The 26,890-nt window shown below is 41.1% G+C and overlaps 1 protein-coding gene across 1 annotated transcript in view; it reads right to left on the bottom strand.

The window, feature by feature from the left end:
• RAB30 (RAB30, member RAS oncogene family) overlaps positions 1-26,676 on the bottom strand; it is a 100,522-nt gene extending 73,846 nt beyond the window's left edge. Inside the window, exon 1 of the mRNA XM_010598180.3 lies at positions 26,264-26,676. The gene's annotated coding sequence lies outside the window, so the exon portion shown is untranslated. The remainder of the gene's footprint in view (positions 1-26,263) is intronic.
• Positions 26,677-26,890: the final 214 nt, after the last annotated feature.

The following is a 26,890-nucleotide window of genomic DNA, read 5'->3' on the forward strand; positions in this document are numbered from 1 at the left end:
GAAACACAGATCATCTGAACAGACAATCTTAATAGCCAAGATCCAAGAGAATAAATCCCATCCACAATAAGGTACATAAAAAAACTTAGCTCACAACTTTGTTTCTCTTTCCTCCTATTGTTAAGAATATATAATATCAAAACAAGGAATTCAAACATTTCTGTCAGGGCAACAAGCCAAGGAAAGCCTAGAATATATGATCCTATTAACACTAATGGAAGTTAGAGCAAGGTAAAAGAAAATAAAACTCCCTGCCTTGACACTCACTGCACATACTTTTCCAAAACAAACAGCCAGCAATTATTCTTTTAATGTTCCTACTCTGTACACCTATAAATCACCCGGGCATAAACCTTCTGCTGATTGCAAAGGATGAGTTATCCTTCTTCCTTCCTTCATCTCTTCCTCCTTCCCTCCCTTCTCTTTCTTTCTTTCTCCTGTCCTTTGCTCTTCCTCTTTCTGTATGTTTACAAGGAGTTCTCCCCCTGAAAAGAGATCTCCCACCATCACTCACTCAAGTATCTCCATTTACAAATAGTGTGCACCCCAACCATATACTTCATTGTCAGACTGCTGCTTAGACATCACACTGTCGATGTAGGGATTCTCTACCTTCTCTCCTGTTCCTCTGAAGAGGAGCTTTCTCTGACTAGAGAGAAGACCACCTGTCTCCAAAAGGACCCCAGTGCCCAATGATCAGGTAGATTCACAAGTCCCACTCTCCCAGCAGGCACTGTGCTTCAGCCACATTGGCCTGGGAGGTTAAAAAAAAAAAAAAAAAAAACCCTGCATATCTCAGTAGTTAATTCCAGGCTCTTTATCAACCAGAGGAGAGAAGAATAGTTTAAATTTGGATTCTGTTCCTGATTCATAGGTAAGCTTTACAGGCAGACTCTAGCCGTCTACTAATCTCTGTATGAAGCTCAAAAAAAAAAAAAAAAATTCCTTACTTCTCAGAGTCTTATTGTTGTTTTTGTGTGTTTTTTAACCAATAAAAATGGGCTCAACCTTAGATGGCATCCTTGCTTGAGAGATGATGATCGAGCACTCGGGTTATATTACCTAAACTCTGGGACACTCTAAGGAAAGGTCCAGCAATGCACTGTTCCCTCATCCCAGGTCCAAACAGCCTCACCCACATTTTCTCCAAATTCCATCACTGTAATTCCCAGCACTGCCCTGGCTGCCTGCACTCAGCCCTTTTTGGCTGCTCCTGCTCTTCTCTCCGCTGGAGCATGTGACCCAGCACATCCACTAAAAAAAACACTAGGGACCAAAATATAATCACACAGCTAAAAAGGATCCTTGGAAAGAGTCTAGGTTATTAATGTACAGAAACGCAGAGTGCCTCCATAATAAGATAAATCTAATATCTACTCTCTTTGTCTCTATAAAAGGTAACACAGACTATTCATTAATGTTTGCACCAAGGAAAGAGACCTACATGTGTGTTTTCCAATGTGAACAGTTAGGAAGTATGAGGTTATTCAAACAAGCTTTGGGAAACACTTTGACCTGCTGCTTAGTCATTATCAGGTATCTAGGGAAATAACTGCATGCTAATAATCAAAATAGACCATTGCTTACTCTTTTAATGGTATACAATCAATCATCTTCACAGTAAGCATGGTACAACCAGCCTCATTCCTCAAAGCTGAATTGACCATTCCCCCTACATTGGGGGCCCCCATTAAGGACTTTAATAACAGGAATTGTGATTCTCTGTTTACTCATTTGTTTATAAGACTGTCTCCACACACTCCACTGCCCCTACTATCGCAGGTTATAAGTTCCTTGAGGACACGGATCCCATCATACTCCTTCCTGAACCCTCAGTGCCCAACAGGCTACCTGCCATATAGCAGGTGCTTTTTGTAACAAGAGGATGGAAAAGGGAGAGAGGAAAAACTGAAAATGGGAGAGGCAGTAAGCATTAAGAGGACAGAGGCTGAATCTATCTTATTCGTTGTTATCTAGCCTGTAAATATTTTTTGAATTACTGAATGGACTAAGGAAACAAAATGAGGAGTGGTACCGATGCATGAAAGTACAGAGCTTTGTTTTGGAGTAATGAATGCCATCTTTCACCAATTCTAAAAACATTTTTTCTTACATTTTGATAGCTTGGAAATTAGGATGCATTTTATAATGGATGGCATCTTAGTACTGTGTCATAGTTTATTTGGAAACTTATTTTTTCTTTCTTTCCCAGTGGCACATAAAATAATGCTACATGTTAAAAATGATGGTGTCTTAGACTCAGTGAAATACAATAACAGGATATGGCTATGGTAAGAAAGGTTGGAAAGATGACTGTAAAATTGCACTGAAATTTCTACAAGGGTAGAAACAAAAAAGAGAGGTTAGTGGATGGCAAATGGTTGGTTGACTATTTATCTTGAATGATTCCCCCTTCTCTAAGAGCAGTCAAAATGGAGTTCCTAATAGCCACATCTATGCTAAATGGTCATACTTTCCTGGCCACTGCAGATTGATCAAGAAGTGGTCACATGATCCAAACTAGGCCAATCATTACTCCTCCAGATTTTTCACGTGGAACCAGTGGAAAGCTAGGTCAGCCTTTCTCTGGTGGTAGGAAGAGTAAATTTTAGAGTCCAGAACCAATCAGTTGTTATGTTCCCTGCCATGCAGGAGAGAAGGAAAGGCAAGAGAGAATCTCGACAGCATTTGAGTCCCTGTGTGGCTCAAACTTGCTAGATGCTCACCAAACCCAATTTCTTTTTCTTCCTGGGCAAAAAGGCCATATATCCCAGTCTCCTTTACCATTAAATGAGGACATGGACTGAATTCTAGTCAATGCAGTGGGGACCAAGGAAGAAAAAAAAAAACCAAACCCATTGCCGTAGAGTCGATTCCGACTCATTGCAACCCTGTAGGACGCAGTATAACTGATCCATAGGGCTTCCAAAGAGTGGCTGCTATTATTTCAACTGCCAGCCTTTTTGGTTAGCAGCTGAGCTCTTAACCACTGTGCCACCAGGGCTCCAGAATGAAGACAGAAGTGATGTAAGTGACTTCTAGACCTGGTCCACGAAAAGCTCCCATATGAGATACTTCATTCCTTCTCCACCTGCAGCTTTAAAAAGAGAGGATTCCAAGAACCTAGAGTAGAATGGAGCCACGAGATGGGAGTCTAGATCCCTGGAGCACAAGAGGCAGCCTAACTAGGAACAATTATGTTGCACTGTTGTATGAACAAGAAATAAACTTGGTTTGTGTCAGGGTCAAAATCTGGGGGTTGTTAGAGCAATTACCTGCTATAATACTTTCTGGTTTCAGATGTCCTTGGGGCCCAGCTTTACCCATTCTTCCCGTGGTTATATGAAATACCTCACGGTATCCTCCCTATAAATTCCTTTTTTTTTTAGTTTGAGTTAGGTTTCCTTCATTTCAAAGAGTTCCGACTACCATAATCCAGGAAGAATGAACAGCAATCATTTCAAGTAGCAAGAAAAATGGAGCAAGTAATAATTCTCAAGGGCCTAGGGAACACCTATAACACTTCTCAGAACAGGGTAATAATTCCAACAATACACAAAAAGACACTTTTCAGTTCCAAGGGCTTCTAGCCTTAAACTTACAAACTACTTACAATGAGAAATACTCTCCCATTTTCATTCCATTCCCAGAAGCATTTATGAAATTATAACAGCCCTGCCTTAGAGTTTACCTACTAAGATACCATTGGTAATTGTCAACTATTCAGAATCCAAGCAAGCAAGAATAACCTCAATTATCGTATGTAGCCAGCTCTGATGTCCTGGAATTTATTGGGAAATTGATCCACATGCATCTCCAAGATGCATGGGGTAAATAGTTCTGAACACAAATATACAACCTTGACCAGAGACTTCCGAAGATGAATACTCAAGAATCACCTAAGCTTCTGGGAGGATTTTTAAGACTATAAATGAGAAGATTACAACAATAAACAGGAGAAGGCCAGGAATCCTTCCTTGGTCAATCAACAGGTTAGCAGTAGCTGGACGCCAGTGATGACAGAGGATGCATCCTGCTCACTTTCCAGAAATGTCTCTCATTTTGCCAAATTCAGACTACAACAACAAGCACTGACATCTGTAATACATTTTACAAGTTTGTTATAAAGCACTTTTAACAGAACTGACCTTGAGAACAACAGTATGAAGCTGATGTTATCATTCCTTCATTCACAGCTAAGAAAACAGGCTCAGAGAGGTCAAGTGTTCACAGGCCCAGGATTTGTGAGAGCCAAGGCTTGAGTTCAATTTCCTGATCCTAGATCCTCTATTTCGTTGTCACCCAAACTATGGAATACAAGAGCAGAAAAACAGGCCCGACTAGAGGAAACTTTTCCCCTCTGCCATAAGTCATCAACCCATGCTGAAGGTTAGTTTTCTAAATTTCATGCAGCCATATATGGGAACTTTCCGGGGGGTTAAAGGGCCTGGGATAGATGCCTGGACTGCCTCCAAAGCCATCTGGGAAATGCTCCCTGACCAGACACCACAGTTCATGCCCACAGGGAGGCCTTGAGAGAGAAGGAGCCCAAGGCAGGGGATTTGGAGTGCTGATACTTCCATGTGGAAAGAGCTCTTATAGTTAGTTCTTGGCCTCTGAGAACGAGGCAAAAGGTCTCTCACGGCTCCAAAGACAAAATCTAGGGCAAATGAGCTGGAAGTTATCCTTTGTGGTGGAGGAAGGGGTGAGAATCAACCAAATAAACTTAGCTGGCCTGAATTAGCACCTTCTCATGATTTTTATGAGCCACCATTAAGAGACGAATTGCCAAGATCAAACATTCATACACTTGGTAAAGACGAAAAAGGGAAAAAATATATACATAGTGTTTCAGTAAAAGCCAATTATCCCTAGGAGCTGGTGATCTACCACCTCAAAAGGAAGACAGCAGAAATTAGAAAAGCTGTCATTCGGGGTGTTAGAACATTTGAAGGGCTGGGCTCTCCTGCCTATCATTATTTTCTGAGACTCCAGGAATGAAAGGGAGGGCTTGGGCCCCAGTCCAGTTCTTCTAGGTATAGAAAGTCTAGGATCCTATAGAAGCACAGAGTAGTGGAAGGGGCAAAGGCTTTGATTCTGACAAGCCTGGGTTTGAGCCACTGCTCAGTCTCTTATTAACTATGACCTTTATAAAGTCACAACCTCTTGGAGCCTCAGTTTCTATATCTGTAAAAACCCCTACCTTTTAGGAATGTGAGGAGGATAAAATAAGGTTATGAATGTAAAGGGCATAGCATAGTGCCTGACACATAGTAGGTGCTCAATAAGTGTTAATTCCTAACTTCTCCCTCTCCATTCCCACCTCAATTCCTTCATCAGTCCTTAGTCATCTTGAGAGAATCACTGATCTTGGGTAAGATCTCAGATATTGGGTAACATCTCAGATATTTCACTTGCTTATTTAAAACAACAATTGGTGACTTTAGTTGTAAACATCTCAGATAACTCTGGGCCCTTACGTCTCTTACTAGTCTACTCCATGGTTCTCAAATCCGTCTTCCCCCTTTCTTAAAAATTTTAACCTCATGGCTTCTCTTTAACCTTACAGCCTTTCTCCAATCTGAAAGAAAATTCAGACCTTACAGATGTTTGGCATATAACTGTGATTAACTGTTGAATTTGACTAAATTTTCCACAAGGCTTAAAATAAAAAGGAGTTATAAGCTGGCCACAGCTTTACTAAATTTAATAAATATGAAGTATACTTTGATCATAGGGACAATAGGAAGGATGAGGTTCTTGCAGTCTTCTTCATTATCTCCCTGGTCTTTGGGGTCATCTTCTCTAGACATCCTCTTATCCAAGACTAGGTCATGTGCCCCTCTCTCCTCTCCTCTATGCTTCAAGAGTCCCCTGTATATACCACTACCAGAATGATGACCATGCTGTACTTTAATTGACTCTTTCATAGTTCCTTTACTAGCCTACCATCTCCCTAAAGGCAAAAACAGTATTCTGACATATTGCCAGTACCCACCTAGCACAGTTCCTAGAATATAATAGATAATAAATTAATGTTTGATGAATGAATAGGGTTTTTAGATCTGGGAAAAACTTTAAAAACAATTTGGTCTTATACAAGGCCTTCATTTCACAGATAAGGAAGCTGAGCCTCAGAGACGTAAGATAAACTCAGCTAAGGTACCTTTAAATGCAGCAGGAAGACAACAAAGTGGTAGCGGTCACACGCCATCTTTGACTATGGTTCAATGGCAGACAGTGTAGCTTACGAGGACACAGCATGTGATGTGCAGGTGAAGTCCTGCTTCTACCACTTACCAGTCTTGTGACTTTGGGCAACTTACTTCATCTCTTTGAGTCACAATTTCTGCATCTGTTAACTGAGGCTATTAATAACTCCAGAGTTGTTGGTGATATTAACTCTGCCAACATACATAAAGGACCCAGCATAGCACCATGTACTAAATAAATGTTTACTTGAATGAATCATGAATGAGTCCCTGTCCTACATACCACAGCTTCATGGACCCTGGTTTAGACTTCACATTTTAGTCTCTACCACATGGTGGGTGACTGGGGACACCCATAATTACAGAACCATGTACTTAGACATTTGTTCTTTGTTCCATTGGAATTTAAGGCTGCACCAAGTAGACTTTATAACTTTGCTCACTGTTCCCTTCACCTGGATTGCCCTTCCTACCTTTTACATTGCCATACAAATCTTACCCATCTTCCATGGTCCAACCAGATCCACCCTACCTAGGAAGCCATCTCTAATCCCTATGACTTGAAGCCATCCCCATCCATCATATTTGATCAGCCTTTCCTTGTCTCTCTGATTATTTTCTACCACGTAGTAGAGGGGTGTATCTGTTTTATCTCTCCTACTCAAGTGTGAACTCCTTAATGGTAAGGATTGGGTCTCAATCAACTCTATAGTTCTTAAGGCACCTGACACACGATGGGCACTCAATAAATACCTAGCAAATAAACAAGACAGGACTCAGCTCAAAGATAAAGTGAAAAGTAACCTTCCACACAAAATTGCAAAATGGCAGTATTACACAGAAGAAAAGCACCGGCTTTGCAGTAAAACAGTTCAGATTTCTGGACCTGGATCTGCCTTTTACTAGTCAGATGATCTTAGACATGTTACTTAAGCTCTCATAGCTCCAGTTTCCTCATGTGGTTTTTGCAACAATTACATGATATAACATGGAAAATAGCACAGTGATTGGTACATCATAACCACTCAAAATATGTTTGCCAATATTATTTATTATAAAGTCATATAATAAAAGCAACTGCACATACAAACATGCCCTTTGGTTTCCTGGCCATGATAACTTTGAAAACAAAGGGTGTGTGGGACCCTGAGACCAAACAATCTATGGCAGGTATTAGTTCAAATAGAACAGTCCCACAGCAAAAACAATGAATCTAGACAAGTATCAATGAATTTGGAATCCCAAGACACATAGTTGCAGCTCCAGGAGCTAGAAATATCGTCACTTCACAGGAACAGACTTAAATGTTATACCAAAGATCTTCTCACTCCGCAAAGCAGCCTCCAAAATCTCATAAATGAGGATTCCTCCAGAGTTTGTTTTTGGTGCCTGAGCTAAATCCATTTTGAATTTAATCATTTATATTTTGGAACATTTAGCAAAAAAGACAAAAGAAATAAATAGATCTTTCTTTATTACTATTTCAGACAGAAGTATTTACTTCAATCTTTGTTCTCAAAGTGAATTCAGCTCCCCACCCCCAGTTCCTACAGAACGTGAATTCCCTTTGAGGTTTCTGCCTGAATTTTCCAGCCCAGAAACATTCTTTCCAAAGTTAGCTCTTAGAAAGTAGAGTTTTTGGAGGAAATACCTATTCAAGTTTCTTCTTTCTGTCAAAACAATTAACATTCAACTTAAAATGGCTCTCTGACAATAAACTGGAGACCTGGGTGTGTGGACTGGGGAGAGGGAAGGAAAGAAAAGAGTACATAAGAAGACACCCAAACTCTAGTACTGGCCCAGTACAGCCGAAAGGAAAAGTGACCATAACCCCTAGCTTTGCTAGGACGACCATGCCTTCATGTAAATTTAACCCTGCACTGTAAATTTAATACTACAGATGATTTGTGTCTTAGTCATCTAGTACTACTATAACAGAAATGCCACAAATGGATGGCTTTAACAAACAGAAGTTTATTCTCTCAGTCTAGTAGGCTATAAATTCGAATTCAGGGCGCCAGCTCCAGGGGAAGCCTTTCTCTCTCTGTTGGCGCTGGGGGAGGTCCCTGTTATCAATCTTCTCCTCAAAGGAACCCCAGGTCCAAAGGACACACTATTCTCCTGGTGCTGCTTTCTTGGTGGTCTGAGGTCCCCATATCTCTCTGCTCGCTTATCTCTTCACATTTCAAAAGAGATTGGCTCAAGGCACAATCCAATCTTGTAGATTGAGTCCTGTCTCATTAACATGACTGCCGTTAATCCCATCTCATCAACATCATACAGACAGGATTTACAACACATAGGAAAATCACATCAGATGACAAACTGGTAGACAATCACACAATCATGGGAATCATGGCCTAGACAAATTGATATACATAATTTTGGGGTACACAATTCAATCCATGATAATTTGTTAAATGGATAGCTAAATGTGACTTGATGTGTATGCCTTTGTAAGACTTCACAATTAAATGAATTTATAAATAAGGTGGGAAATTCCTTGTCAGACCATGTGCCCCAATTTGGGTTCAGAACAATATGGTCACCATATGCCATGTGTCAATTTTAATTTGGATCCCAAAAAATGGCTAAGAGCCTACTGCCTTGTCCAGCCCAGAACACTCACATGTACTTCAAGGCCAGCCACATGATGTGCATCATGCTAAGCACTTCTCTCTCTCAATCACACACACACACAGTCTCATTTAATCCTCACAACAACCCTATGCTATAAGTATTGCCATCTCCCCCCACCATCTTTTTACCTTTTTATTTTGAATTAACTTGAAAGCTACAAAAGAGCTGCAAGAACATTACTAAGAATTTACATACACCCTTCACCCAAATTCCCCAAATGTTATTATTTTACCACATTTGCTTTATCATCCTCCACATATAGATACCACTTTACTCCTAAATGCTCAGTATTTCTTAAAAAACAAAGATATGCACTTACATTTCCACATAACAATTAACAAAATCAGGAAATTAATACTGATATGATACTATTATCTAATCTCAACCCTTATTCAAATTTTACCAGTTGTCCAAATAATATCCTTTATGGCAAAAGAAAAAAATTTTCTCTGGTCCAAAGTTCAGTTTAGGATCAGGCATTGCATTTAATTTTTATGTGTCTTTGTTGGTGCTACCAGCTGCTGTCAAGTGAGCCCTCGACTCATGGCGATCCCATGCACAACAGAATGAAACACTGCCCAGCCCTGTACCATTGTGATCCATAGGGTTTTCACTGGCTAGTTTTTAGGAGCAGATTGCCAGGCCTTTCTTCCTAGTCGGAAATCCTGGTGGCGCAGTAGTTAAGGGCTACGGCTGCTAACCAAGAGGCTGGCAGTTTGAATCCGCCATTGGCTCCCTGGAAACTTTATGGGGCAATTCTACTCTGTCCTATAGGATCGCTCTGATTTGGAATTGACTCGACAGCAGTGGGGTTTTTCTTCCTTGTCTGGACACCCCGCTGAAACCTGTTCAGCATCATAGCAACACACTATACACAAGCCGACACTGACAAATGGGTGATGCTTGCACATGAGGTGCACTGGCCAGGAATCGCATCCAGGTCTCCCATGTAAAAGGCAAGAATTCTACCACTGAACCACCTCATTTATGTGTCTTTAGTATTCCTTAATTTAGAATAGTTTCTCAGTTTTTTTTTCATGACCTTGACACTTTTGAAGAATACAATTCATTTATTTTGTGGAATGTTATTCAATCTGGGTTTCTCTTATGTTTCCTCATGATTAGATTCAAGTTGTGCATCTTGGGCAGGCGTACCACAGAAGCAATGCTGTGTTCTTCTCAGAAGATCCAAAGCCAAAACACCGAATCTGTTGCCCTTGAGTCAATTCTAACTCATAGCGACCCTATCGGCCCTGTAAAGACAATACATGATGTCAGTGTGTCCTATCACTGGTGATGTTAACTGTGATCACTTACAGTGGCATCTGCCACATCCTCAACAGTAAAGTTACCATTTTCCCCTTTGTAATTAATAAGTGTCTTGTCAAGAGATACTTTGAGATTAGGCATCCCTTTTAAAAAATGAGAAATGTGAGGGTCAGAAAAAATTGTGACTTGCCCAAGATCACAGAGTTTGAAAATGCCAGAATACAAATTCAAACTCCAGTTTGTAGGCTCCCATAACCGAGATCCTTCTAAAGCATTTGAATGCTTCTTAGACTAGTTACTGATGGCTAAAGCAGCTTTGTTTAATGCCCTCACCAGCCCTATTTGGGATGCCAGCATGAGAACGTCATGGCCACACAGCCCTCGTAATTCCTCTGGTCTAAATAACTAACATGGTCCTAGCCGTTCTGTCTCCAGAGGGTGCTTCTACAGTGCAAGAAATTCTGAAACCAACACTTCCAGCCCTGCATCCGTTTGTTGAAACATCTCAGCTGGTATTCCATCACCTCCCGGAGCCTTCTTTTTCACCAGTGCCTTCAGTGCAGCTTGGATCTCTTCCTTCAGTACTGTTGGTTCCTGATTGTATGCTACCTCTTGAAATGGCTGAACGTTGACGAATTGTTTTTGGTATGGTGACTCTGTGAATTCTTTCCATCTTGTTTTGATGCTTCCTACATTGTTTAATATTTTCCCCATAGAATCCTTCAAAATTGCAACTCAAGGATTGAATTTTTTCTTCAGTTCTTTCAGCTTGAGAAATGCCAAGTGTGTTCTTCCCTCTTGTCTTTCCATCTCCAGGTCTTTGCACATGTCATTATACTACTTTGTCTTCTCGAGCTGCACTGGTTTGAAGCCCCAGGTAGAGGAGAGGGGAAAGGAGTGGGCTGAGAGGGATGATGAGGGAATGGGTACAGGGTTTCTTTTGGGGCTGATGAAAATGTTTTAAAAGTGCTGTGGTGATGACTGCACAATTCTGTGTACATGCTACAAACAATTGAACATATACTTTTAACAGGTAAGTCGTGTGCTATGTGAATTATACCTCAATGCAGCTGTTAAAGGAAACCCTGATGGCGTAGTGGTTAAGAGCTACGGCTGCTAACCAAACGAGCAGTAGTTTGAGTCTACCAGGTGCTCCCTGGAAGCCCTATGGGGAAGTTCTACTCTGTCCTATAGGGTCGCTATGAGTCGGAATTGACTCGATGGTAATGGGTTTCTTCAACAGCTGTTTAAAAAAAAAAAAAGCAATGTGATATAAAAAATAAATCTTGAGAAATCTCACTCCACCCACACACACATTACCTACTCTTACCACCCTCTACCAGTAGCCACTTTTATTAATTGCTTTTATATCCTTCCAGGATTTCTTTGTGCCAATTCAAATATATTTTCTTATCCTCCTCACACCCGCCTCCCGTCACATTGACCACTTCTTTCCCAAAATATACATTTTTGCACCTTCCTTCTTCCACTTAATATATCCTGGAGATCTTTCTATATCAATGCTTTGAGAACTTCCTAGTTCTTGTTTGAGTTTCATGGTTTTCCATTGTGTAAACGTATCCAATTATTTAACCAGTCTTTACTGATGCAAACTTAAGGCTGCATCTAGTCATTTGCTATTAGCAACAATGATGCAATGATTATGCTCTTTTTAAATTGGTTTCAGCAGAGGAAATTCTGTCCCTGGACAGCCAGGAGACAGTGTGGAGTACAGGAACCGCTAGGAGTTATTCAGAACTGGGTTTACAGCCTGGCACCTCTTAAAAAAACAAAACTCATTGCGGAGTCGATTCTGACTCATAGTGACCCTGTAGGACAGAGTAGAACTGCCCCATAGATTTCCAAGGCTATAATCCTTACAGAAGCAGACTACCACATCTTTCTCCAGTGGAACAGGTTCAAATCACAGACCTTTAGGTTGGCAGTTGAGTGCTTAACTACTGTGTCACTGGGGCTTCTTCCCTGGCACCTCTGCTAACTAGCAATGCTACCCGGGGAAAGTTACTTGTATTTTCTAAGCCTTAGTTTCTTCACTAAAATGGGCAAAATCTCACCTACTTTACAAGTTTGCTTTTAGGGTTAAATAAGACAGGCTCCCACTGGCCAAATTTGGGACAACTGGAGTATCTAAAGGCATAAGGTTGGTAATAGATTATAAAACATTGGGAGGAAAGAAAAATCCACGTGTCCAAGTAATATTAAAAAAGGGAGAGGCGGAGATAAGAAAAAGGTAATCTATCAGAAAAACACCATTAATAAATACAAAAGGGAAGAGAGAATTAGAAAATCATCTTTTTACAACCACCAGTTGACTTAGGCCAGGAATATTAAGAGATGTTAAAAACCACTGGATGAAAGTTGTTAAGGAACAGGCTACTCAAATAATCTCAGAGTATCAAGCCACAGATAATTGTATTAATTACAAAGGGAAAAGAGCTGCTTTACAACAAAGAAATCTGGTGAATGCCACCTCAACCAAACCACCAAACCTCACATCACCAGTGACGTTACAAGCTGACAGTGTGTGTCTCTTCACGTGACGCAAGGGAAGGAGCTCAACACCACCTAAGGAGAGTTTTGTTTTTTTTTTAATTTAGAATTTTTGTTTTATTTATTATTTTTATTGGGATAAGTATACATGTATATACAACAAAACATTTGCCATTTCAACATTTTTTACAATTCATTGACATTAATTACATTCATCATGTTGTGCAACCATCACTACTGCCTATGGGGAATTCCTCCCACAAATGTTTACCCTGAATCAGGCAAATCCAATTTATAGTCTACAAGAGAACTGACTTGGAATCCTCAAAAATTTCAATGTCAAAAAGACCAAGAAAGGCAGAGGTACTATGCTACGTTAAAGGAAACTAAAGAGACACAACGACCTTGATTAGATACCGGTTCAAAAAAAAATTTTTAATAGTTATAAAGGATATTGGAACTAGGGAAATTTGAAAAATATTATTGTTTCAGTGTAATGCTGTTGTGGTTACATGGGAGAATGTCCTTGTTCTTAGGAGATACATGCTTAAGTACTTGGAGATAAAATGTTGTGATGTCTACAACTCATTTTCAAATGGCTTAGCAAAAAAAAAGCGCAAATGAATCTAGATGAAGAGTGTATGGGATGTGAATTCATGGTACTATTCTTGTAATTTTTCTGTAGGTCTGGAATTTTTCAAAATTAATCGGTGGAAAAATCAAATAAAGCATGTAAATGCCCTGGCACCCAGTAGATGCTATGACAGTTCACATTATGTCTTCAGTTAGTCAACAGGTGTACAGAAAACTCAGCTCCCTATTCCTGGATTTATAGTAGGCAGCAGGAACTATATACAAGCAGATGCCACCAGCCCTGCCCTCAGGAAGCTTATACTTTCCCTGAAAAGGGAAGGCAAAGAAGGGAAGCAACGGGAGAAGCAGTGTGGTTTGGTTTCAGAAAATCCACTCAGGTTTAAATCTGACTCTAGGACTTTTTTTAGTTAAGTAACTTAAAAAAAAAAACACAAGTTACTTGACCTTACTAAGAACTGTTTCTTCATATATATATAAAAATGGAGCTAATACCTATTACCTAAAATTGAGGTAAGAGCCCTGGTAGTGCAGTGGTTAAAGCACTCAGCTGCCAACAGAAAGGTCTGCAGTTCAAACCCACCAGCCACTCCAAGGGAGAAAGAGGTGTCAGTCTGTTTCTTTAAAGATTTACATACAGCCTTGGAAACCCTATGGGGCAGGTCTACTCTGTCCTACAGTGTTGCTATTAGTCAGAATCAACTCAAAGGAGTGGGTTTGGGTTTTTTTTTTTGAAAACTGAGATAATAAGGCAACATACTCAACACACATTGTAGAGCATTTTTTATTGAAGACACTCACTAAAAGACGTTAAATTCCTGGAATAGAGGTAGGCAAGAGGGAAAGCTCCTCGATGGCTCCACCTTTGTTTCCATATCAGAACACTGGGCACAGGATCTTGTATCTAGCTTATGCTCACAAAGCTTTGGTTGAAGAAGTAACAATAAGACATTATGAGACAGAATGCCTAAAAAAATCTTTCAGGCTACAAAACCCATTGCCACTGAGTTGATTCCGAATCATAGCGACCCTAAAGGACAGAGTAGAACTGCCCCATAGAGTTTCCAAGGAGCACCTGGTGGATTTGAACTGCCAGCGTTTTGGTTGGCAGCTGTAGCACTTAACCGCTATGCCACCAGGGTTTCCTTTCAGGCTACAAAGGAAAGATTATTATAAGCTGGCTCAGTCAGGGACAGCAGCACTGTAACAACAGCCCCTTATACGTGTACGGAGGTTTTGACCCTCACCATAAGCCCTATTTTAGAGATGAAGAAACTGAGGCTTAAAAAGATAAGTTGCCCGTAGTAGCACACAGCTCAAATCTGGGTCTACTCCACCCAGGCACAATGATTAAAAGAGCAAAAAACTCCTGGCTCCGGATCCTTACAATCCCTTTCCCAGAGTTCCTGGGCGGGAACGATCAGTCACTGATGGCAACTCCTAAGTTTATACCTGCTCTTCCACAGAAAAATGACAAAAATTTCTCCTAGGAACACTGCATCTATTGAAATTCAGAAAGATGGTCAGGTCTTTTAACCACCTATTTCAGATATTTAAAAATTGGAGGTAAGTGAGATATTTAAATTCTCCTGTCCAAAAAGGAAGTGAGCAGAAGAGGTTATTTTCATCTCAAGGTTGATAATGTCCACATTTTAGTGAAGTTAACCATACCTCAAAAGTAAAACTTTTCTGTGGAATTTTCTGGGGAAAACTCTTGGCTGATTCATTGTTTCACTTTTTAAACATTATGCAGTGTTGCAGGCAGGGACAGGTTATTTTATGTCTTTTTTCCAGAGGTTTCCTCATTATTTACACATCAACCCGTATAATGGCCACCACAAAAACCAGCAGGAACTCTGTGATTCCATTTTTGCCCACTCTCCACACCTTCCCTATCTTAGAGAATTTAACCCAACTGACTAATGGTGTTGCCAAGGTATGTAGAAATGACACTCACACACTGTCAAGAAGAATTTAAATTAGGGGAAATTATTTATGCCCTTTGGTCCAGTATTTCCAATCCTAGAAATGTATCCTACATTCCTATGTGTTCATCACAAAAGGATGCATATACAAATGCTCACTGCAGGGCAGTTTCCAACAGCCGTTAAAATGGATAAGTTAGAGCAATGTGTAAAGACATGGGAGAAATGCTCAAAACATATATTAAGTAAAAAAAAGCAAGCTGCAGAATAATATGTTAGCATATTATGGGAAAAATGATAGATGAATACACATCAAACTCTCATTAGTCAATTATCTTTGTGGGATGGAATTAAGGGAGACTTTTACTATGTAGGAAACCCTGGTGGCGTAGTGATTAAGAGCTACGGCTGCTAACCCAAAGGTCAGCAGTTCGAATCTACCAGGCACTCCTTGGAAACCCTGCGGGGTAGTTCTACTCCACCCTATAGTGTCACTGTGAGTCAGAATTGACCCTATGGCAATGGTTTGTTTCCTCCCCGCCCCCCCCCGCCCACTATGTAGTTCATTGTGTATTTCTGTAATGAATTTTGATCTATCTTATTTCTAGAATCAAAAATAAAATTAAGATATATATTGATGTGCTACTAGAAAGAGAAGATACCTGGGGTAGGACAGAGTCCCCCAGGGTCTGAGGTACACTGATCAGTTCTTTCCCCTTCACTTTGGAAAGAGCTAATGCTCCATTTGTATCACCAACTCTAGTCATGTCAAGGATAGAGTGCCAGCTGTAGAAGTTTGCATTCTCATAGGATGATAGCATTGTTTTGGGAAAGAACATAGAAGGTCATTTACAATATACCTGACAAATGGTGCTGCAGCCCCAGCCTGATTAAATATTGCAGTGACCAAGAAAATCACTGCCTCTGAAGCAGTCCTTGATGTCTTCTAGCTTTTCAGCAACATTCCCTAAGATCACATTCAGGAACAGCAACTGAACTGTTTACTCCAGTATCCGCAACATGCCAGGCTGAATGGATGGAATCGTTATCACATCCAAGAAACTTAACATTGTTATTTAGTATCTAATAAGCAGCTCCCATGAAAATTTTCCCAATTGTTCCCAAAATGTCCTTTAGAGCTCTCTCTCTCTCTCTTTTTTTTTAAGTCCAGGATTTGATCAATGATCACATGCTGCATTTGGTTGTCAAATCTCTTCGATCACCTTTAATCTAGATCAGTCCCCCTACTTTTTGTTTTGTTTGTCTTTCATAACACTGAAATTTTCAAAGACCCCAGGCCCGCTGTTTTTCATTGTGTACCACAGTCTGGATTTGTCTGATCGTTTCCTCATGATTAGATTCAGGTTAACTATTTCAGGCAAGAATGTATATTGGTGATGTTGCCTACTTCCCATTGTATCAGATTGTCTTGTCACACTAAGTTATTTTTTTCCTCTTTTTGTCAGTATGAGTACTAAGCAAGCATTACTTAGTAAATACAATGTTAAAACAATAAATAAATATAACCTTAAAAATATCTATTATCAATTAATCTTTGACAAGGGTGCTAAGTTCATTTGATGGGGAAAGAAGAGCCTCTTCAATAAATGGTGCTGGGAAAACTGGATTTCCACATGTAGAAAAATGAAACAGGATCCATGCCTCACATCATATACAAAAACAAATTCGAAGTGGATTAAGAACCTAAATATGCAAACTAAAACCATAAAATTCTTAGAAGAAAAAACGGGCAATGCTGCCAGGCCTAGCTTTTAACAATGGGTTATCTAACATAATAACAAAAGCACAAACGGCAAAGGACAAAATAAATAACTGGGACCTCATAAAAATTTAAAACTTTTGTTTATCAAAAGACTTGACCAAAAAAGTGTAATCCAATGAAGGTGGGTCCTGCCCAGTACAACCCCTCAAGTCAATTGAGAAACACCAGGCCTTTTAAGAAAGACAAAGTGGACTTTATTGCAAGAGGGTCAGGCAAGGAACTCAGACTAAGTCTCAAATCAAGCTCCCTGAGGTTGGGGATTTAAGGTAGTTATAGGGTGGGTTTTATAGGGTTCAGGATAGGGAACTTACGCATAATTTACGAAGTTTCTGTGAATAGGTGGGCAATTTCAGGAGCTAATTAACATGTATGCAGGTACAGTGGAGAGAGTAGTATGGTGGCGGGGGATGTGTGTTTTTGGGGGGTATGACGCATGAAATTTATCGAAGGACAGTTTCGTGGCTTATGGTTCATGACCTGGGCGGGGGAGTGGCAGTGGGTGGTGAAGTGGCCTTGAGCAGAGGAGCAGTAAGACAACCTTGGGTTGTTAACATAGAATGCCTTATCAGGAACTCACAGAGCTTGGATGTGATGGGAGGAGGGAGAACAGTTCAACCCTGTTGGTTACAAAAGTGAAAAGACAAGCTACCAAATGGTTGAATATTATACATCTGACAGGAATCTAATAACCAGAATATATATAAAACTTTGGCAACAAGAAAAAGACAAATAACTCAATCATAAAACAGGCAATGGACTTGAACAGACATTTCACCAAAAAGGGACATTCAAATTGCCACCAAACACATGAAAAGATGTTCAGCATAATTAGCCATCAGAGAAATGCAAATCAAAACCACAACGGGATACCAGTTCACTCCCACTAGGTTAGGAGGATAAAAAAAAACAGAAAACAACAAATGCTGGCCAGGATGTGGGGAAATTAGAACCCTTACCCATTGTTGGTGGGAATGCAAAATGTTATAGCCGTCATGGAAAACAGTGTAGCAGTTTCTAAAAAAACTGAAATAGAACTACCAAATGCCCCAGCAACTCCGCACCTGAGTGTATTTGCACTCCAAAAGACTTGGAGACAGAGACTCAAACAGAAACTTGTACACCAATGTTCATTGTGGCACTATGCACAATAGCCAAAAGGCAGAAACAACCTAAATGCCCATCAACAGATAAATGGATAAACATACATACAATGGAATATTACTCAGCCAGGAGGAGAAACGAAGTCTTGACACATGCTACAATATGAATGGGGAGGGAGAAAAAGGGGAGGGGCATTAACAGTGACAGAAATATTGTGTTGATTAAGGTTTTTTTTTTTTTAAGGTTAGGGTTGCACAGCCGATTATCATAATTGCTGTCAATAAATTGTACACCTGTGAAAAGTTAAATTGGCATAAGTTTTGTGATAGACACATTTATAACAACGACAAAAAAAAAAAAAAAAGAAGAGCTGCTGAGGCTGATTATGTACAACTGAAAACTTCATGGGATTTGGTTTCCTGGTTTGCGGGTTCAGGGTCATGGTTTTGTGGATATCCAGTGAACTGACCTAATGTTTAGTGGCTCTATTCTACCTCCTAGTTCAATGTATAGTGCCCGGGGTCTTAAAAGCTTGCAAGCAGGCATCCAAGGCACAACAATTGGCTTCTATTCACCTGGAACAACAGAGGAAGAAGGAGAGTCAGGAAAATGAGGAGGAAATGGAATGTGTGGCTAATAGTCTCCATGAACAACTGCCTCCTTTGCCATAAGAACAGAAAAACTAGATGGTACCCTGCTACCATTACTGAACATTTTGATCAAGGACTCCATAGAAGAATTCTGATCAGAAAGGGTAAAATGCAGAAAAGAATTCCAAATTCTCATGGACTCCTGACTTACTGGAGCCATGAAGGTTGGATGAATCCCTGAAACTATTGCCCTCAGATAATCTTTAAACCTTAAACCAAAAAGATCCCCTGAAGTCTTCTTAAAACCAAACAATAGCTAAGCTTAACTAGTAAAAAAGGTCTGCCCTGAGCATTGCTCTCTTTTGAGAAATACATGGGATCAAATTGACAACAGCAACTCAAAAGATTAGCTAGGAACCTTAAAAAACCTTAAAAAAAAAAAAACCTTAGGGGGCAGTAAATTTATGTTAATGGGGGAGGAACGACTCAGAAAAGAAGGGTGAGAACGGCTACACAACTCATAGAATGTAATCAATGTCACTAAATGGTACATACAGAAACTGTTGAATTGGTATATGTTTTGCTGTGTATAATCTCAATAACAACAAAATAAATAAAATTTTATATATATCGATGGCACTGGGTATATAAATACGTACATATATATATAAAAAATTTATATATATATATAAAAAATACACACATATAAACGGCTATCATGAGCACCAGCCACACTAGGCATAGTGCCAGGCATTTATAATAAAAAAAATACACTATCTTATTTAAATCTTACAAAGAAACAGAGATTCAAAGAGGTTAATTAACTTGCCCAAGGATACACACTTTGTGATAGAAGATACAAACCCTTTTCTGAGAAAATAGTGTGCGTGCACATGTGAACTCCATCTCTCTCTCACACACACAATTTAGCATATAATCTCAGATGTTCATAGTCTCCCTGAGTACCCTCCAAGGACAAGAACCCCTAATTTAAGCTAATCTTTAGGAGGCCTATGCAGTTTTCAAGGAATTCCTATGGAAAAGAAAATGAAGACAAATGATCTGTAATTCATATAGAATTCCTCCATATTTGGAAATGTTCTTATTTAGGGATGGGCCAATTTAGGGCAATAGTCCTCTAAATTATTATAACATTCTGGAATTTTCTTTTTTTTTTAACTACTCTGCAACAAAACTAAAATATACACAGTTTTTTAATGAAGCTAAATGTATTCTTTTAATTCTAAAATTATACTCCTCCTATGGTTTTTGGTGTTAAATGTCCTTTATTTTATGAGCTGAAAGTGAGAAGAGACACTTTAAAAATATCCCTACTTTAGAAAAATAACTATTGTCAATAGCTCCCCCCATTTTATTTTACTTTTTGTAATTTTACTCCTCTGTAATATTAAAAAGTCTCAAAACCATTGCTTCAGGGAACTCTACAGAGTTAGAATTATTTTTGAGAAGCTAACCAGAATAAAGGAAGTTCAACCCAAAAAGAAACCAGATCTGAAATATTTCTGAATTTCCCTAAAATCACCCACAAGATATCTAAAAGGCTGCAGGTCTCAGAAATGCATTTTAAAGGATGTGTTAAAAGCATTTGACATTTGCATTACTAACTGCCCTCTTCCAAAGTGTTGATATTACCTGTTTTTGAATGAGTCCTTGGTGACTTAGGTTAGTTCACTCAGACAACAAACATTCATGGAGTCTCTAATTTGTGCAAGGCATTCTATCAGGTGCCTGGGAACACAGTCTGGAGAGCTCCTTTGACCTTCACATCTCAGGTCAAATGTTTCTTACCAGTTGGTGGACCCCCGCCCCCACCCCAGGAAGAATGAATGTTCCCTGGGACTGTGCTCTCCCAGCAATGTACGTGTGTCTCTCTGTATGTGATTATTTGTTTGTTTGTCTCCTAAATGCATGATTCTATAAGGATCAGCACAAAGCTGTTTCCTGTGAGATGGAGGTTAAAGATGTCCCAAATGTCCAGCTTTTCCAAATTGCTGTACTACTCTATCATCTCCAACATCAACTACTCCTCCTCCCCTCAGTACTCTCCCTCCCGTCCTTGGGTTCTGTAATTGACCGCAACGTCTCATGGAATGCATGAACTGTATCCAGGAAATGGCTCACACGGTTGTGGATGCTAGCAGGTCCCAAATCTGTGGGTCAGGCATAGGCTTCTCCCAACCCATGTGGCTGCAGAGGCTGATGAATCCAAACCGGCAGGTCAGACCACAGGCTCTGGCTCACCAGGCTAAGGAAGCTGGCAAATTGGGTCAGACAATGGGCTGGTGGCTCACAGGGTTGTGGAGGTCAGTGAATCCAAGAATCAGCAAGTTAGATGGCAGGCTGCTGGTTCAAGTCCCAAGAACCAGAGGTTAGACAACCACAAACCAGACACAGAATCCACATGCAGAGAGAGAGAGAGCCCTGCCAGGGCACCCATATGTATACTTTGGATGCAGGCCACACCCCAGGAAAGGGCATAACTTGAGTAAGGGTGGGACTTGAGTCATGCCCTCCTGCAAGGCTGTGACTCAAGATACACCCCACACCAATCCTGCCTCATTAACATGTACAGGTTAGGATTCACAACACATAAAATGGAGGGCAACCATACAATAGTAGGAATCATAGCCTAGACAAGTTGACACATAATCCCAACCATCAGAGGTTCCACATACCTTATTTGCATGTTGTTGTTGTGTGCCGTTGAGTCGATTCCAACTCATAGAAACCCTATAAGACAGAATAGAACTGCCCTATAGGGTTTCCAAGGAGCAGCTGGTTAATTTGAACTGCTGACCTTTTGGTTAGCAGCCAAGCTCTTAACCACTGCACCACTAGAGCTCCATTTGCAAAGTTCCACTCAGTCATTGTGTGTGAGTCACAAAGACCATGGCTAGAAGGGCCATATTAAGTAATTCATTGCACCACATCTCCCTTACCCGAACAAATTCCTCCAAAGCAGACACTATCTTATTCGGTGTTGTATCTTTAGCACAGAGCCTACCACATAGCTGAGAGATCGGTAGAAATTTGTGTAATAAATGAATTTTACAGATGAGAAAACAGAAGCTTAGAGAGAATGTGACATGTCCAACATCATACAGCTAATAAATAAGCAGTACAGGTCTTAAAAAGCCTCATTCAGAATATTTTTCTACTCTACCATGCTGCATCAACACTGGTTCCCTTCCCATGTTCTCCTTTTCTGTAAATGGCATCACCAGTTGCTCCAGCCAAAAGTTTAAGTCATCATTGGTTCTTTTTCTCCCTGTTCCCACATCCAATCAATCAACAAATCTTACCAACTTTAATTCTCAAATTTAATATCTCTCCAATCTCTTCACTTTTCTCCAAGCCCTCTAACACCACCCTAGATCCGAACCACCTTCACCCCTCACCTAGACTACAATAATAACTTACTACTTGGTCTCCACACATTCACTTTGGCCAGTTCCCTCTTCTAGTTCCTTCTCCACTTAGCAGACAGAATGATGTTGTGTTTATTATAGTTAAAAAATATATATATTTACATATTACAACGTGTGAAAGCTGGAACCTGTGTAAGGTGGAAATCTGTCAGAGAAGGAAAACTCAAATATTTTCCACTAATAAAGAGTGACAGAAAAGTGGCAAGACTGTACCCTGTCAAAGGTGGAAAACCTGTGAGATCCAGAAAAACAAGGCAGTCCTGTCAAGTTCTAGCTCTCACAGGTTTCGCTGCATAAACAAAACAAATTTTTACATGCACAATTCAGTGACATGGATTATGTTCATCATGTTGTACAACTACAGAGTGAGGTTTTTATTTTTATCCAAATATTCGGAAACCCTGGTGGCGTAGTAGTTAAGTGCTACAGCTGCTAACCAAAGGATCGGCAGTTCAAATCTGCCAGGCACTCCTTGGAAACTCTATGGGGCAGTTCTACTCTGTCCTATAGGGCCGCTATGAGTCGGAATCGACTCGACGGCACTGGGCTTGTTTTTTTTTGTTTTTATCCAAATATACCATTCATCCAGCTAATTAAAGTCCCACTGCCCTTAGGATAAAGACCAAAATTCACCTGTGGCTTAGAAAGCTGCCCACTCTCCAGCCTCTGCCCACATCTCTAGCCCCATTCTTACTTACTCTGGCCTTTCTCCCCTTGCTCTGCCCCCATATACTGACTGACCTCTTTTCAAATCCTCATTCTAACATGCCTTTGTACCTTTGAACCTGTAGTTCCCTTTGCCTAAACCCCTTCTTGTCCTCTCTAAGCATCTTCCACCACATCTTGAATGACTCCTACTCATTCTTGAAGTTTCAGTTGAAATGTCACTTCCTACAGGAGAACTTCCCTGATTCCTCCAGACAAGGGGAGAGCCCCATGTTAGTACTCCCTTTCCACCTTGTAGTACATCCCCTTTTGTGAGTAGCATCATCAAACACTTCATTAATCAGTTGTTCAAGATTATCTTCCCTACTAGAATATAAGCTCCCTGAGGGCAAGGAAAGTGTCTTTTCACTGATGTATCCACAGTGATTACCATATAGTAAACAGTTGGTGTAGAGTCCTTTCTGACTCATGGCAACCCCATGTGTGTCAGAAAAGAAATGTGCTCCATAGGGTTTTCAATGGCTGATTTTTCAGAGCAGATCAACAGGCCTTTCTTCCGCGGTGTCTCTGGATATAATCAAACCTCCAACCTTTCAGTTAGCAAGCAAGTATGCTAATTGTTTGTACCACCCAGAGGCTCCTAGCACACAGTAGTTACTCAATTAATATTTATTGTGAAAGTGATAGGATGGGGCCAGAATATACACAGCTATCACATCAGGCCAGGTAAACCATGGGGCAAGGATCCTATACCTTTGCAAATATGTAAACTGAGGCAGAAAGAAATGCATGGTTATCCAAGGTCACAGAAACAGCAGTGACAGGGCCAAATCTGGCCCTCTATTCAGCTCCTAAAACATTAAAAACCCTGAGTGGGTGAGAGAACATTTCAGAAGAAGAAAAACAGAAATACAAAGGTATTGAGAAAGAGGTCTAGGAGGACAGCTTCTGAATCTGTCTGTCACACCAATTGCCCCCAGATGAACAGTGGTTAGACTTCCCATGTGTAGAGAAGCACTGCTGTGAAAAAAACAAACATAACCACCACCGCACCCTTCTCCTTAAGAGATGGGTATAAAATGACAAAGTTCTTTCCTTTACAAAGAAGAAGAAACGACAGGAGGGAAAAGTATCCCCCTAAGTATCTTCAAAAAACAAATGGGCAGTTTGGACACCTGTATCTCTCCTCAGCAATGGACAGGGAACAGGAAGGGGGGTGGGAATGGGGGTGGAAAGAGCCTTCTCACCACTCACTGGAGCATGGATAAGAAAAAAAAAAATGTATTAAATGAGGCAGAAGCCATTTGAAGACGGCTTATTCTTTGGGAATTCATGTAAAGCATTTAAAAATCTTGACAACCCATTGGCAGTTAATTCAGGGGCCAGTGAGAGAAAAAGTGGCATGAGCTCAATTACAACATTTATTGTTCACATGCTGCTGGGGCCAAATTATGTTTGCCACAGAAACGATGAACCAGGCCAAAGGGTCAGGCCCATTGCCACTAATCCTGCCGAGCACTGACTGCAAGAAAAAGAAAAGGCAAAGCCTCTTCAGAGGGGACTCTGTAGAATAAATAGTCTCATGGTGTACACCCACCCTGAGTTCCTGGGTGAGGTGGGAAAGAGGTGGGGAGGTGTTCAGAAATTGGAAAGAGACTCAGAGAAAGAGATGTGATATACAGATGGCAAGGGGGAGATGAAACAGAAAGGAAAAATGAGAATTGCAAATGGAGAGACAGGGAAAGAAACAGAGGAAACGTCAAGAGGCATAGAGGTAAGGGGAAAGATAAGTAGAAGGGAGAAGGGAAGGTCACTCAAAGAGCAGGGAGTGAGCAGAAGAAAGAAGTAGGGAGAGGCAAAGGCAGAGACAGTCCTTTCGCAAATCCAAAAGCTGCCCACTCCATCCCAATAAATCATCCTACTACAAAGCCCATACAATGGACTGTCCTTTGCATTCTGGCAGACCAAAAAAAAAACAAACCCATTACTGTCGAGTTGAATTCTAACTCATAGGGACCTTATAGAGCTGCCCCCACAGAGTTTTCCAAGACTGTAAATCTTTCCAGAAGCAGACTGCCCTGTCTTTCTCCCGCTTGCATTCCGTAGCTAGCAGCATTTAACGAAGTATCACTCAGCTGCAACTCTGGAATCCTAAGGGTCTGAATTTAAAATGAACAAAATTGCTTCAGCAGCAAAAGACAGTCCACAGTGACTTTCCCCCACTGTCCGACTAGGCTAGGAAAAGGCTTAGCATTTTAGAGTTAAGCATAGAATTCTCTGGCATTTCTGCTTCTTTTGACATTCCAAAAGGGGGTGTGATTGACCCCAGGTCCATTCATTTCCAAGGCTGTAGATCTCTTAGCTAAGACTGGCTCCATCTGTTCTGGAGCCAGCCAGCTGTTTGTCTTAAACTAACATATTTATTGTACTAATCATCCCTGCAACTCTTACGAGAGTCAACATCATACAATTCAGAATGCCTTCTGTTAAATGCGTCAGTGTGGTTAAAAGACAAAACAAACAAAAAACAAAACAAACCCACTACTATGCTCTTTGGTTTCCCTCGCCAGGGTCACTCTTCCGTGAGCACCTTTCAATACTGGCAAATGAAGGTTAAGGGCACTTCTAACTTTATCTCTAACCTGTTCAAATGAACCTGGGTTTCCCTAATCGATCCTTTCTCCATACTGTTACTTGTGACTGGGACTGTGCCTCAGGAAAAACGGCAGCTCATTGTGGTACCATTGTCAGTGGCAAGTCGCCTTTTGCAGTGTAATTTAAAACACTGGCAAAAGCACCAATCTGTCGGATTCACTTCGAAACAATCCTGAGATCCTGCAATCGGGAGACGGGAAAATACTTAACAAAAATGCTGCCTCTAGCAGCCTAACAGAACCTTCCTCAGACATGTGAAATGTTTCTGACTGGAGCGGAGTGCACCATTAAAGGACACTGTCACCTCAAATCAGTAGAAAAAGCTAGGCAAACGACACAGACCCACACTCATAAAATAAGCCCCACAAAACTTAACCTACTCAGAAGAAGCACTCTAGTCTTAAAAATAGAGTGTGCTCGCCCAAGCGACACAGAAATGCTCTAAAGTAGTGTGACCACATTAAATCACTGTCTCCATTTCATTTCTCCCCACGCATCACCCCTTTCCACTCAAACCTCAGCACTCGGACCGTACGTGACAGGACTGCAGCCCCCCATCTCAGCCTTCCTCTGATTTTTCAAGAGCACTTCCCAACATCCTGCTCAGCCCAGCCCCCCTCTCCCAGTCTCAAAAAGGCTGAGGGGAGTTGCGACTAGGGGAATTGGCAGGCACTCGTCGTCCGGCAGGGGAAGGTTGCTGGAGTTGTTCTTTGCAGTCACCCAAATTGCACAGAGCTTTTTTTCCCTCAGCAGCGCCTACAAGCACCACAACCTCCAATCCCTTCCACCCCACCTTACCAAAAGAAAGGCTTGAGAACTAAGCGGGATGAATAACTTGGTAGAACCATTTGAAAAAATCACTTCTACTCACCTGGTTTGGGATCTTTCTCCCCACCCCAGGCATAAACAGAAGTGATGTGCGAATGACTCACGCACGCAAGGGAAGGTGTTGCGATGTCCTAAATCCAAGGGCTGGAGCCAGTTCCTGCCCTGGTGCTGCTGCTACTCTTAGCTCAGCTGGAGCGATCAGCAATCGCAAGCCCAGCAGCAACAGCAGCAGCAGCAGCAGCAGAGCAGCAGGGGGGGTGGATAGATCTTAGCACAATGAATGCAGTGGGGTTTTTGCAATGACATCATCCTTCTGTCCAAAAGGCCCCCAATAGCCATGCTCAGGGGCGGTGCATTCTGGGAATTGTAGTCTTCTTAGAGCTTGGCGGGACACAGAGACTATCCCCAGAACTACAATGCCCAAAATGCGCCAAGGTCGGACGCGCCCTGAGCCAGCGAAGGGGACTCGGCCGCCATATTAGGAGTGCTGGGACGATTCACCGGAGCCGCACTGAGGTTTTAGGGAACGCGGGAACCAGGTGGTGGTATGGCGGGAACCAGGTGATGGTATGGTGGGAACGGTGAGATGGAGGATGAGTCTATAAGAAAGCTTAGGGTACGAACCTCCGAACCTAGGAGCTGGGGGTGGCGGCCGCTCTGGGGGTTGATG

This window comes from Loxodonta africana, chromosome 7, assembly GCF_030014295.1.
Source record: "Loxodonta africana isolate mLoxAfr1 chromosome 7, mLoxAfr1.hap2, whole genome shotgun sequence".
NCBI classification, from domain to species: domain Eukaryota; kingdom Metazoa; phylum Chordata; class Mammalia; order Proboscidea; family Elephantidae; genus Loxodonta; species Loxodonta africana.